This window comes from Tenrec ecaudatus, chromosome X (genome assembly GCF_050624435.1).
Source record: "Tenrec ecaudatus isolate mTenEca1 chromosome X, mTenEca1.hap1, whole genome shotgun sequence".
In the NCBI taxonomy this organism is placed as follows: Eukaryota; Metazoa; Chordata; class Mammalia; order Afrosoricida; family Tenrecidae; genus Tenrec; species Tenrec ecaudatus.
Window position 1 is genome coordinate 48,742,649 of NC_134548.1, and position 15,180 is coordinate 48,757,828.

Genomic DNA, 15,180 nt, shown 5'->3' on the forward strand with positions numbered 1-15,180 from the left:
AAATGTTACAAAGTGTATGATTCTGTAATGTTAGAAATTCATAATATGTATATATTATTAACCTCATACTATACATTGAGATATATAAAATTAGAAAATTGCACATCGTACGTTGTTTACCTAATAGTGTCCTTTGGATAAGTAATTGTGCTGTTTATTCTTATGCTATATAGTTATGCCTGAAAACCATGCAGTCATTGAAGATCATGCTTTAATTTTTTAAACCAAATTCATAGGATTGGCTTTTGGTTCAAAGAGTTACTGCTTTCAGTAGCTAACCAAAATATTGGGGGTTTGGGTTTACCTTGAGTCACCATGGGGGGAAAACATTTGAGTGGTGCTCTTTTCAAAGTGAAATCCATACAGGGTAGTTATACTCTGCACCTGTGTGGTTGCCGTGAGTTGGAATCAACTTGATGTCACCTAACAACCAATTACTAATTTAAAATAATGCTGTAACTAATTATTTTTATTGAATTGATTTTTATTTCCTTATGATTAACTGTTGAAAATCAAGAATAAGCTATGTAAAATGCAAAACATTTAGTATCTTTCTATTAACATTCATAATTCGTCTCCCGGAAAAGCAATACACATTTTCACTTAATTAAAAATACATAAGAAACTGAGTCGATTCTCAAGCTAACAGAGTGAGGACCTCAATCTATCCACATCACCATAAAAGCAAAGAAAATACTGATGCAGCTATCAAAATCAACCATTTATGAACATTTTAAATTAACCAAAAACACAGCACAAACGGAAAAGTGATTATTCAGGAAAAGCTACTGAACCTTTGTAAGAATAGTAGGTTCTATGGCAATTTAATTTCATTCTTCTCCCAAGTCCCCTTCTCCAGCTCAGTAATGTGGTAGCCATGAAATGCTGACTGGCCTCACAGAATTGACCTCTATTAGAGATAGGTTAAAAGCTCATCCCAAGAGTACAGTCAATATTTTCACCAGACTAAAAGCTTCTTGTAAAAGGTTCATTCCCAATGTATTGTTGCTACTTGACATGACAGGGGTTTAGCTATGAGAAATAATCCCCATACTCAGGGCACCGCCAGAAACAATAGTAACATCCTGAAATCATTAACATGGAACTTCTGTAAGGCTGTGATTTTACTTGCCTTAGAGAAAAACCAAAAATGGAAAAAAAATGTTGCCTTAGAATCAAGAATCAATTTTGACTTACAGGAGTCCATGTGCTTTAAGGCAGAACTGCTCCATCCATTCTTCTTGGTGCTACTTTTAGTTGCTGTAGTCGTCAGGCCTTTCTTCCAAGGTACTGCTGGGTGAGTTAGAACTGTCAACTTTTAGGTTAGCAGTTAAGTGAAAGCCATTTGCACCACCTGCTAACTGCACGGCAAGTGGTTTGAGACTCGCAGTCATTCCTCAGGAGAAAGATGAGGCTTTCTTAGAGTCTCAGAAACTCACAGGGACAGTTCTACCCTGTCCTATAGGGCACTATGAGTTGGAATAGATTTGAAGACAATAAATTTGAGTTTGGGGAGGGAAGTTGGGAAAAGGAGAGCTGATAAAAAAAATTTTAAGTAGTACTTGGTAACTACTGGAGAATTTGAAAAACTTCAACATACTTCTGAAAAACTCGAAGTCGGAATGCATGAATGGTGTTGTCCATATACGTTCAGGAAAAAAGAGGGACCCAGTCATTGATTTCTGGCTTGACTTCCAGTTAAGCTTGATGTGCCACAGAATAAGAAAATAAAATCTATTCACACTCCTGGTCCATGATCAGAGGGGATTCACCAGGCGCTTCAAATGGAATGTTGCAAACACGGTTAGTTTAAAATTTAGCACACAATCACTTACTCTTCCTTATGATCCATTTAATTTTGTTCTAATTTTTAGTACTTTCTGCTTTCTTTTCAGTTGTTGTTTTTATCTGTTTTACTTTGTTATTCTTGCTAGTTTTTTGCTTGGTTGTTTTAAAATTTTTTCAGTGTATGAAATCCAGGATGAGTAAATTAATAGACAGTTAGTGCATTAATGGTTCCTCAGAGAGGTTGGGGGGAAGTGGGGAGCTAATGACAATGAGTGAAAGAATGAAGAAAATATTCAGAAACCAAATGTGGTCATGAGTGTACAACTTTTCTTGATATGATTGAACTATGGAATTCTATGATAAGTGAATTAAATGTGAATAAAACATTTGAGGAAAAAAGAGAATAGAAAATATTCTTGATAATACCATAATTCAAATGAATTAACTCTTCTCTAGACTTCCTTATTTATTGTCTGACTTTGACGTGCATAGAAGGCAATTGAACATACCATGATATGGGTCGGGTGCACCTAAAACCTCAACGTTTCATCTTTATTCTTTGAATACTTCAAAGAAGTCTTATGCAGCTGTTTGGCCCAATTCAATATGTCATTTGATTATTTTCACCACTGCTTCCATGAGCATTGATTGTGGATCCATGTAAAATGAAATCCTTGCAAGCTTCAAAAAAAAAAAAAGCTAAGGCTGACTTAAACTGTTTGACATTTGAACACATGCTTCTACGTCACAATGACCTGGGTGTCCTAGAGGAAACTAGGCTTATGGCTTTTGTTTGTTTAGTTTTTGAAAAGCGGGACGCAAACCACATGGGCACACACTGTAGGGAATACAGAAGCTCCAGAATTAGTCCAGGGATATAAATAAACAAATGTTATGTGATGAAAACCAACTACAATAAGATTACTGTTACTATCAAGACTTACGCTGCGTGTATTTCCTTGGGTCAGTTACAGACTTTAACATACAAATGAACTAGAAAAATAGTTCACACCTTCTGCTATATTCCTCATGCTCTTTCCCTTCCTGTCACACTGTTTTGCTTTGTTTTCCCCTACTCTCAGACTTCTTTGTCACTGGTACTTTGTGAACTGCTGTTCCCTCAGCCTGAGAAACACATTCCTCCTTCTGTAACACGTACTTCTTTTTCAGTTATCAGTTTAAGCGTCCCTTAATGATATATTGAATTGGTTAAACCCTACTGCACGAGGTCTCTTTAAAGTATTTAAAAGCCGAGAGGTTACTTTAAGGACTGTGGTGCTTTTGACCCAAGCTACGGTATATTCATTTGCCTCATAGTAATGTGAAAGTTGGACAAACAAATTTCTCTTGGAAAAGGTAGAGCCAGAATGCTTCTTAGAGGCAAGGATGGCTAACCTTCACTTCACACACATTGAACATGTTACCAGTATAGACAAATCATGGAAAATGGCTTCATTAGTGAAAAACCAGAAGACTGTCAACAAGATGGATGGATCTAGTAATGGCTACAATGGGTTCAAAAAAGAACAATGGTGAGGATGGTACAGCATTGAGAAGTATTTTGTTCTGTTGCACACAGGGTCATTAATAGTCAGAACCTACTGGATAGCACTTAACAACAACTACCTTAAGATGCATTCTTTAACTTTTATCACTAGGTCAAATTTCCCTAACATATGTGCTTATAGACAGACTTATCACATCGATATGATGGGATCAGTTACAGATACAATAAAGCAAGTATTGCAATAAATCATGTCACGAGTTTTTTGTTTGTTTTCCCAGTGCACAAAATGTTATGTTTACAATTTTATGTCAGTGAGTTTATACAATAATGTAATGAAAAAAATTTTAAATATTGTGAGAATTACTAAAATATGACATGAAGACACGAGCTGAGAACTTGTAGTCAGAAAAAATGGTCCTGATAGATTAGTTTAGATGAGTGTCACTGATTTTGTTTCTATAGACCAGCGGTTCTCATCCTATGGGTCACAACCCCTTTGGGGACTGAACAACCCTTTCACAGGGGTTGCCTAAGACCATCAGGAAACACATATTCCCAATGATCTTAGGAACTGAGAAACAGCTCTTCTATTGTGTCCTGGCGGGTCTGTGCACATGCAGATACACCCACATATGAGTACCGGGCGTGAAGACTGTTAACCCAAGCTACACCATGCTTCAAGAAAAAAAATTCATTTAATTGCGATTAGAAATAAATATTTCACATAGAATGCATATTGTTTTTATGATTAATCACTATGCTTTAACTTTGTTCACTTTGTAACAATGAAAATACATCCTTCATATCAGAGATTTACATTTTGATTCATAACAGTAGCAAAATTACAGTGATGAAGTAGCAATGGAAATAATTTTATGGTTGGGGGTCACCATCACTTGAGGAACTGTATTAAAGGGTCACAGCATTAGGAAGGTTGAGAACCACTGCTCTAGACAATCCAGACTAACACAACTTGTGTAATTGCACTTCAATTTATTACATTTTCCATTTTAATATGGTGACATTGTTTCACACTTTTTGATAACATTATTGTAATACATTCTATAAATAAGACAAAGAATAAGAACCACATGATTATATCAATAGATCCAGAAAAGCATACAAAATATCAAACACCCATATCTGATGGAAACAATAAAATAGCAATAGAAGGTAAATTCTTCAACATAATAAAAGCCATATATGAAAACTGACCAGTCAATATCAGGTTCAATGGGGGGAAAACTGAAAACACTTACCCTGAATATGGGAATTAGACAAAGTGGCCCCCTATCACCACTCATATCCAGCATTGTACTGCAAGTCATAAGAAAGAAACCAAGAGAATACCTTTGGGCAAGAAGTGAAACTCTTGGGATTTAAAGACAATATGATTTTATATAAAGAGAATCCTAAGGACACCCCCCCCACACACACAAATGGAAATAATTGAGGGATTTGGTCAAGTAGTAGGAAACAAGATTAACAAGCAGAAATCAAGTGGATTCCAACATTCCAGCAAAAAGATGTGTCAAAAGACCTCAAGGAAACAATAGCCACACAATACAAAGGATGAAATACCTAGAAATAAACTTAACCAAAGAAACAAAAGATATGTAGAAACAAAACTACAGAACATTATTAAATAAATCAAAAGAGACCTACATAAATGGAAGAATATTCAATGTTCGTGGATAGGAAGAGTTAATGTGGTGTACTCCCTAAGTAACCTAAAAATATAATGCAATTTCTATTCAAATCCCAACTTCATGCATTGAAGACTTGGAAAACCTGATTGCCTACTTCATATGGAGAGGGAAGAGGCCCAGGATAAGCAAAGAATTTCTAAAAGACAAGAGCAAGATAGGAGGCTTCAAAATGTAGTACACAACAACAGTAATCAAAACTGTAGTACTTATAAAATGATAGATACGTGGATTAATGGAGCAGGATAGAATATTCAGAAATAAAAGTATTCCTCATCAGACAACTAATTTTCAGTGGTGCCCCAACAGACTGGACTGGAAAACACTCCTAAAGGCCAACAAATGATCCTGGAACTAACTACAAGCTCTTCTTTCTTGTTGTGTTTTGTTTTGTTCTTTGTCAGTGGTTTGTTGTTGTTGTTTTGTTGTACATTGTTGTTTGGTTTGGCTCTGCCTTGTTTTTGTGCATGTTATTATCTCCGCAGGTCTGTCTAAATAAGATAGGCTGAATGAACAATCTGGAAGAGAAAACAATGGGACCGACAGTTCCGGGGGTGGGGAATGGGAGAGGGGGAGGTGGGAGGAAAGGTAGTGGTGTTAACAAACCCAGGGACAAGGGAACAACAATTGATCCAAATTGGTGGTGAGGTGGATTTGAGAGGCCTGGTAGGGCATGATCAAGGGTAATGTAATGAAGAGGTATTGCTGAAACCCAGGTGGGGACTGAGCATGATAGTGGGACAGGAGGAAAGTCATGGGAAATAGAGGAAAGAGCTGGGAGGCAAAGGGCATTTATAGAGGTCTAGATAAAGACATGTACATATGCAAATATATTTATATATGGGGATGGGGAAATAGATCTGTGCCTTTATTTATAGGTTTAGTATTAAGGTAGCAGAAGGACATTGGGCCTCCACTCAAGTACTCCCTCAATGCAAGAATAGTTTCTTCTATTAAATTGGCATTCTATGATGCTCACCTTCCCAACACAACCGCTGAAGAAAAGTGGGTGAATAAGCAAATGTGCCGAAGAAAGCTGATGGTGCCCAGCTATGAAAAGATATAACGTCTGGGGTCTTAAAAGCTTGAGAGCAAACAAGCAGCCATCTAGCTCAGAAGCAACAAAGCCCACATGGAAGAACACACCTGCCTGTATGATCATGAGGTGCCGAAGGGATCAGTTATCAGCCATCAAAAACAGAAAATCATATCATTGGGTACACACCTCCATGATGCGATCGCTGAGGACAAATGCGCGCATATGCAAATGTGGTGAAGAAAGTTGATGGTGCCTGGCTATCAAAAGGTATAGCATCTGGGGTCTAAAAGGTTTGAAGGTAAACAAGCAGCCATCTAGCTCAGAAGCAACAAAGCCCACATGGAAGAAGCACATCAACCTGTGCGACCACAAGGTGTCAAAGGGATCAGGTATCAGGCATCATCAGAACAAAAAAATCTTACCATAGTGAATGAGGGGGGGAGTGCGGAGTGGAGACCCAAAGCCCATTTGTCACCCACTGGAGATCCCCTTGCAGAGGGGTCAAGGGGAGGAGACGAGCCAGTCAAGGTGCAATGGAGCACTGATGAAAAAATACAACTTTTCTCCAGTTCCTAAATGCTTCCTGCGACTCTCCCACCCCACTATAATGACCCAAATTCTACCTTGCATGTTTGGCTAGACCAGAGGTTGTACACTGGTACAGATAGGGACTGGAAACACAGGGAATCCAGGGTGGATGATACCTTCAGGGCTAGCGGTGTGTGTGGCGATACTGGGAGGGTAGAGGGAGAGTGGGTTGGAAAGAGAGAATTGATTACAAGGATCTACATGTGACCTCCTCCCTGGGGGACAGGCAACAGAAAAGTGGGTGAAGGGAGACATCGGACGGGGCAAGATATGACAAAATAATAACATAAATTATCAAGGCTTCATGAGCGAGGGGGAGGTGAGGAGGGAGGGGAAAATAAGGACCTGGTGCCAGGGGTTTAGGTGGAGAGCAAATGTTTTGAGAATGATGAGGGCAATGTGTATACAAATGTGCTTTACACAATTAATGTATGTATGGATTGTGATAAGAGTTGTAAGAGCCCCTAATAAAATGATTAAAAAAGAAAACATTAAGTAGGAAAGGGACACCTCTTCCACAAATACTGCTGGAAAAAATTAATTGTAATCTGCAGAAGGAAACAGGACCCATACTTCATCCTAGGCATAAACAAAAATGAAATAGTACTTTATGAGCTATAACACTCATCAATGAGAAATTTGTGACAAACTGAGGGGTTCTATCACAGGGCATACAAAGACTGCCAAGTACAATAAAGGAATCACACACAGTGGAAGACAAAATAGGTGACTGGGACTTATTAAAAATAAAGACTTTATCACAAGAGTAAAATGAGAGCCCATGAATTGGGAAACAATCTTTAATAATGACACAATAATCAAGGGACTAATTACTTAAATCTACAGAATTCTGTAATACTTCAATAAAAAGCAAATAAATAATCCAATTAAAAGCGTGCAAAGGAATTGAAAAAACAATTCACAAGGGATGACACTCAAATAACTAACAAACACATGAGGAAATGCTTCTGATCATTAGCCATCTGGGTGATGCAAATCAAAACAAACTTGAGATATTAACTTACACCCAACAATGATAGTCCAATCAAAAGAAATAGAGGACAACAAATGCTGGAAAGGATCTGGAGAGAGAGGAACACTTTTACATTCTTAGTGGGATTGTAAATATGTACAACCATTTTGGTAAGTGATACATACTCTGTGAAAATACTCTGAAATTGTGGTGATGGTTGCACAACTCTTCTTAATATTATTGAATGATTAAATTGTATATGCCAATACAACTATTTTGTACCTACCATTACTTCTACTGTAATTTGTGATCACACTGACTAAACCTCATACTATATGGAAGAAGACTAAAACAATGAAACCAAAAAAAGAAGTGACACTGAATCTGTTATGACCCTGTAGGAGAGTGTGAAGCTGCCTCACAGGATTATCAAGGCTGAAATCATCACGTCTTTCTCCCTCAGAGGGGCCGATAAATTCTAATTCTAAGCCTGTGGACTAGCAGCCAAGAATTTTAACCACTGTGCTATCAGCGGTCCTTTAAATGGATGTAAATACCAGACAAAGAAGTTGATTTGGGATCAGTTTGGGAGCCCCTTATCTTAGGCACGTGTTAAAATTGTATCTCTGAACTCCGACAACCAAGGTGGGGAGGAATAATAATGCCAGTTATTGATGAAACTCTGTTTGCCCTGTATGTGTTTGCACAACTAAGTTATAGTTCAGCTACATTTTGATAGATACTTATATGAGAGTTGATAGTTGAACTAACGGCTTCTTTATCTAAAGCCACTGGAATAAAACTCAACTACTGTGCTATATTTTATAGTACTTATATTATTATTATCCAATGCAGTGGAACAGAATCTTCAGCCTGGATAGATTCTAGGTCCTCATTAATGCTGTTTTCTCTGTCTGAAATTCTATTCCTACCCCTACCTCAAGATCTTTATTTTCTCTATTGAAAACTGTTCTGACATTTTCTGAATTTTATAAAATCAAAACTAATTATCACTGCCTGTAGGCCCTTATTTAAATATCTATTTTAGTGCTTATGCAACTAAATGTAAATCAGACTCCAGAAGATAAAGTATTCCTTTGGGGAGAAGAAACAGTGATCTTATTCATACACATGGATATGAGCATCCAGGTAAACCAAAAACCAAATTTCCATCAACTCAATTCTGACTCATAGTGAGCCTATAGGACAGCGCAGACCTGCTCCTTTGGTTTTCTGAGACTTTAAATCTTTATGGGAGTAGAAAGCCTGAACTTACTCCTGCGGAAGCTGGTGGGTTGCAGTGTTACTTGACCATCCAACAGACTCTTTGAATGCTGCAGATTACCCTCAAAACCTTTGCCAAACTCACTGTGACCCTGTAGAAGAAGGCAGAGCTGTCCTGTGGGTTTCTGAGAATGTAACTCTTTCGGGGTACTAGAAAGGCTTATTTTAAGACTGACAATGAGAGCTTGGAGATTAACAAGGCTCCCTACAGAAAAAGGAGTTCTTGGTTTAAATGCTCCAGGCAAATTGTATGTGATATGTAGCTATTAAATATTCATTTTCAAGTTGATTTTGACTCACAGCAACCCTAGAAGACACAGTAGCACTTCTCCATTAGGTTTCTGAGACTGTCATATTTATAAGGGCAGATTACTAGGTCCTTTCTGGTTGGGTGGGTTTGACACACTGACGTCTTCTTTAGCAGTCATGTGCTGTCATTGCACAACCAAGGTTCTATTGGTAGTATGCGGGGGAAAAAAATCACACACACACACACACACACACACACACACACACACACACCCTGGATGGCTCATGCAGTTTTTGCTATCATCTGATTACTCCAAAATGGTGGCAGTTGCAGCCACTACTCCATGAAAGAACGAACTGCTGATTATAGACAAGGAAATCCCAATGAGTAAATCTACTTTGTAACACATGGTACCACGAGTCAGGGGCCAAATCCAGAACAGCTTGCAATGAGAACACATCTCAAACCATAGCCACTCTCATCAAGTTGATTTCCACTCATAGGGACCACATAGAGTTTCTGGAGCTGTAAATCTTTATGAGAGCAGACAGCCTCATCTTCCTCCTGCAGAGAAGCTAGTGAGTTTAAACGGTTCAGAACTTATCCAACAGTGACAACGCAGCTCCATAGCACATTTACATGGAAAACACATATAAAGTGCTTTCCTATTAATAATGCGAATTTGATATTAAACATCCTTGTTTTATCTTTGTCAGCATCAGAAAATTGATTTCTGTCAGTAAAAAACAATTAGCTACAGAATGCTTCACATCGAAACTAAAGAGGACACTTAGCAATTTGCTCTGAGTGTCTGATACAACTAAGAAGCACTAACCTTTTACCAGTGGGAGTCTGAAGATAGAGTCCAGATAAAATCCCCTGCCTGGTAGTCCTGTTGTTAGATCAGAAAATTAAGAGGTAAAGAGACCAATATTGGGGGGCTGGGTGCTCAAAATAAGATCCCAGTGTACTAGGGTTTGTGGTTCAGACCCCTCACCCACTTACAATTTTCACCCATGGAAAAGATTTGAGGGCTCACAGCGACATTTGAAGTTCACCACAGCTATCTGCAGGCTCTTCCCAGCCGTCGCCAGGTCCAGTGAGACAGCGACAACCACCTCTCCCTGCACTCAAGTTCCGAGACCTTCCAGTGCGCAGTAATTTCCCGATAATACTGTCTCAGGGTGGTCATAATGCAGGCCACAGAGATCTTCCAAAAACTAGCCACAAGAACTCATTTTGGTACTCCCCTATCTTCTCCCCTCTCCACTCTTGCATTTGTAGGCTTTGCACCTTCCCTCACTGCCCAGAAACAGAGACTACGTTGGCCACCCTGTCTCCCTTCCCTCTTCACCCCAACTCTGAGTAAGGCTGCTAGCAGGAGCAATGAAAAATAATTAGACACCAATTTACTACAATCACAGAGCCCCTAGGCTATTTACCCATGGCAGATCACAGATCCCCTGAGCACAACCTATGGAGCTGGGGGAGTGAGCCAGTAGGGCAGCCGGAGGAACTCAGATCCAGTAAGACCCAAACCCACTCAGCCCATCTAAGTCTCCTTTCCTGAGGAGAAGCGCCAAACAGCCCCAATACCAGTACATCCTGCAAGCCCCTATAGACAAAACAAAAAATATTTTAAAAGCAGTCATTCCAAGACTATGTTCCTAGTCTTAACTTTGAATCTAGATCACCACATGCCTGGTTCATTAACAAAGCAGGAAATATCACCAGGAACTTAAAGTCCGAGGCCTAGGATAAAAACCGGTTTTACCTTCAATTGATGGTCTCTTGCACAGTCACCTCCTGGACTTATTTTCCCCAACTCATAGCAGTAGCAAAATGACAGTTATGAAGAAGCAATGGAAATAATTGTATGGTTAGGTGGGTTACCACAACATGAGAAACTATACTAAAGGGTCGAGGCATTAGGAAGGTTGAGAACCCCTGTGAAAGTGTTGTTTGGCCCCCAAAGGGGTCGTGACCCACGGGTTGAGAACTGCTGCTCTAGAACCCCCTTCCTATCCCTCAACAATACCTATTCCCCACCAACTTACCAACTAAATACCTTTCCTCCATAACCCTCTGAGTGAGGGTCCCCTTGAATGCCAGTCTGCCTATGTGTGATTGGCCTGCCCAGTGCCACCCTTGCTGCTCAAGACAGACCTGGCCTGCTGCTAGTGACTGGAGCCTGTGCGTGTCAGCCAGGTCATCATTCAAACAGATAGCTCTATCTGTCTAGGGAAAGAGCCAGCCCCCTTGAGGTAGAGACACTGCTCAAAACCGCAGCCCAGCTGGCTCCAGATAGTCCTTAGGACCATTCTTACCGCCCTATGAAAAAGAAAACACAAGGCTCCTGAACCCCCAGGAAAACAGCACAGAGCTCCACCCAAACATCCTGCAGACAACACCCGTCAGAAGCTACTACAAGAAAGCAAGAGAAATAAAGCACAATGTCTATGGAAACCTGAACCTAGCAAAATAATTAGAAGAAGCAGACTTTGAACAACCACAGAAAGAAATCTTCAGTATGCTGCTTAGAGTCTTACAGGATATGAGAGAATCAATACAAAAAGGATGAAAAATGACATGAGATCAAAAATCATAGCAGGAAACTGAAAAACACCACACTCTGAGACAGATAGATCAACAGGAAAGAAGCTCAAAAAGGCTACAGAACCAAACTCTATAATTAGACAACTAAATGTGATAGAAATATTCAGAGCTCTCCACACAACTGGAAAAAAAATCATTCTTTTCAGGTTCACATGGCATTTATTTGAAAATAGATCACATGCTGGGACATGGTCAAGTTTGAGCAAATTCAACTATATAGAGGTTGCTCCGACAAATACTTGAAGGGTGAAAAACTCTCTTCTTCAAATGTAGTGGGTACTGGCCCAAATTAGAGACAAAATTAGGAAGTTTCTAGAAACTAATAAGAATGAGAATACAATATACCAAAACCTATAGAACACAGAAAAAGCAGATATCAGAGGATGCTTGTTAGCAATAAATGTGCATATGAAGCAGGAAGAGAGCATTATGGTTAATACCCTATCACAAAACCTTCAGTATTGGGAGAGTCTACAGAAAAATTCTTTTGATCGCAAAAGAAAATAATTTATAAAATTAGGGCAGAGATAAATGGGTGGGAAAACAAACAAAAACAATGGAGAAAATCAACTCAGTATAAAGCTGGTTCTTCAAAAGGATTAACAGAATCAACAAGCTGTTGGCAAACCTATCAAAAGATAGGAAGGAGCAGATGTCAATATCCAGGTTGAGGGTTGAAACAGGGGAAATTACAATGGACCCTGATGAAATAAAAAGACTAATTACACAATACTATGAAGGACTATACTCCAAGGAATACAACAACTTGGAAGACATGACAAATACCTGGAAAAGAAGACTTTCCCCACATTATTTCATATAAATGTCAAGAACTTGAACAGAGTCTTAGCAAAAGAAGAAATAGATAAAATATCAAGGAACTACCAGCTAAAATAAGCCCTGGCCCAGAGGGTTTCACAGGAGAATTCTACCAAGCATTCAGGGTAGAGCTGCCACCAACTCTACACAAGCTGTTCCAGAACATAGAAAAAGACAGTAAAGTGCCAAACACATTCTACTGCCCAAGATACACTGAAAGCTAGTATAACATTGATACCAAAAGTGGGCAAGGATCCAACAAGAATAGAGACAGGCCGATATCTCTAATGAACATAGATGCAAAAATCCTTAAACAAAATCTTGACCAATAGACTACAGAAGTATATAAAAAGAATAATCCATCATGACCAATTGGGATTCATACCAGGTGTGTTAGTCCAGGTAGACTAGTGAAACAAATTCATAAACACTCATATGTATATAAGAAAGAGGTTTATGTAAAAGAAATTGAATATGGAGAAATCATCACAGCCCAGTCCAGATCAAGTCCATAATTCCAATATTAGCCCATATGTCCAATACCAATCTATAAATTTATCTTCAGACTCATGAAATACATGTGATCATGCTGAATGCAGGAGGATCAGAGGCCAGTGGGTTGGAAGTCTTGTGGATCCATTGGTGTTGTAGAGCATCTCAGTGCTGGCACAGGCCTCTATGTGGCTTCTCCAGCTTCAGAGGTCGGGTTGCATCAGGGTAGGTCCAAGTGGCTTCTCCAGCTCTCAGGGCATATTGCCATGTGTCTTGTCAGTAGAGTGTCTCTCAGGGAGTAGACAGAGGGAGAGAAGTGTCTGTCTCCCGCCTTCAAGGAGGAAATGCAGGAGTTCCCAGAATTCTTAGGGGAAAGTCATGCCCACACAGAAGCCTCCTTGACTATGATCCAATTGACAGACTAGACTCCACCCCTTCAGTCTTAGCCCTCTCAAGTCCCAAATTGACACCAGATTATGTAACTACCACACCAGGGATGGTTAAACAACCAACGCACAATAATATCAATAGACACAGAAAATGCATTTGACAAGATGAAACACCCATTCCTAATTAAGACACTCATGAAGATTGGACTAGAAGGAAATTATCTCAATGTAATTAACGTTCTATATGAAAATCCAATCACCAGCATTACAATCAATGGAGAAAAGAAACCGAAAGCATTCCCACTGAAAAAGAGGACTAAACAAGGATGTCCCTTGTTCGCTCACTTTTATTCAACATTGTTATGGAGGTCCTAGCTAATAACAAAAGGCAATGAAAGGGTATCAAAGCTATATGCCTGGAAGAAGTGAAATTATTATTTGCAGATGATCTGATTTTATATAGTGTGAATCCAATAAGCTCCACAATAGGATTACTGGAAGTGACAGAGGAATATGGTAGAATGGCAGGATGCAAGATCAACAAGCAGATGTTAATTGCATTGCTATATACAATTGATGGATGACAGAAAAAGAGATCAAGAAAGCAGTACACTTCACAATAGCGAAGCATAAATGGAAATATCCAGGGATATACCTAACCAAAAAAACCCCAAAAGAATTCATCTGGTGAAGGAAGAGATGAAATTATCATTATTCGCCGATAATGTGATTTTATACATCAGAAATCCCCTAAACTCCCCAAGTGGAGTGTTGGAAGTGATAGAGGAATATGGCAGAGTAGCAGGATACAAGATCAACAAACAAAGACCTATCAAACTGCTATAGACATCAGACAAGATCACAGAAGAGGCAATTAAAAAAGGTAGTACCCTTTCCAATGGCCAAGCACAAATTGAAATATCTAGTGATTTACCCGACTAAAACAATGAAAGATTTGTAGGAAGAAAATCATAGAACACTATTAGAAGAAACCAAGAGTGACCTGAAAAAAATGGAAGAATATTCCGTGCTCGTGAATTGGAAGACTCAATATAGTCAAGATGCCAGTTCTTCCCAAGACCCTATATAAGTTTAATGCTATCCCAATATGAATACCATCAGCCTTCTTCAATGAATTGAAAAAACTGATTACTAACTTCATATGGAGAGGGATGAAGCCGTAAAGTAGCAGAGAATTCCTCAAGGAGAAGGACAAAGCTGAAGGTCTTGCTCTACCTGGTTTTAGCACGTATTATACGGCCACAGTGGTCAAAAGAGTGTGGTACTGGTATAATGACAGATATTCAGACCAATGGAAAATAGCTGAAGACCCAGAAATAAAACCATCAGCATATAGGCAACTGATTTTTGGTAAGGGCCCAAAAATATCAAATGGAAATTGGACGCCCTCTTCAATAAATGGTACTGGAAAAAATATGTATTTACCTGCAGAAAAATGAAGCAAGACCCTTACCTCACTCCATACACAAGAATAAACTCAAAGTGGATCATAGATGTTGAAGTAAAACCCCAAACAATTAGGGTCATTAATGAGGGAATTGGGAAAAACCTGAGAACCTTGGCACAGGGAGTACATAGGGAAGGATATAAACACAGAGGAGGCACACATTGACAAGTGGGATATACTGAAAATAAATCACCCGTGTACATCGAAAGAATTCACCAAGAGAGTAAAACAACACAGCAATTCCCCTACTGGGCATATACC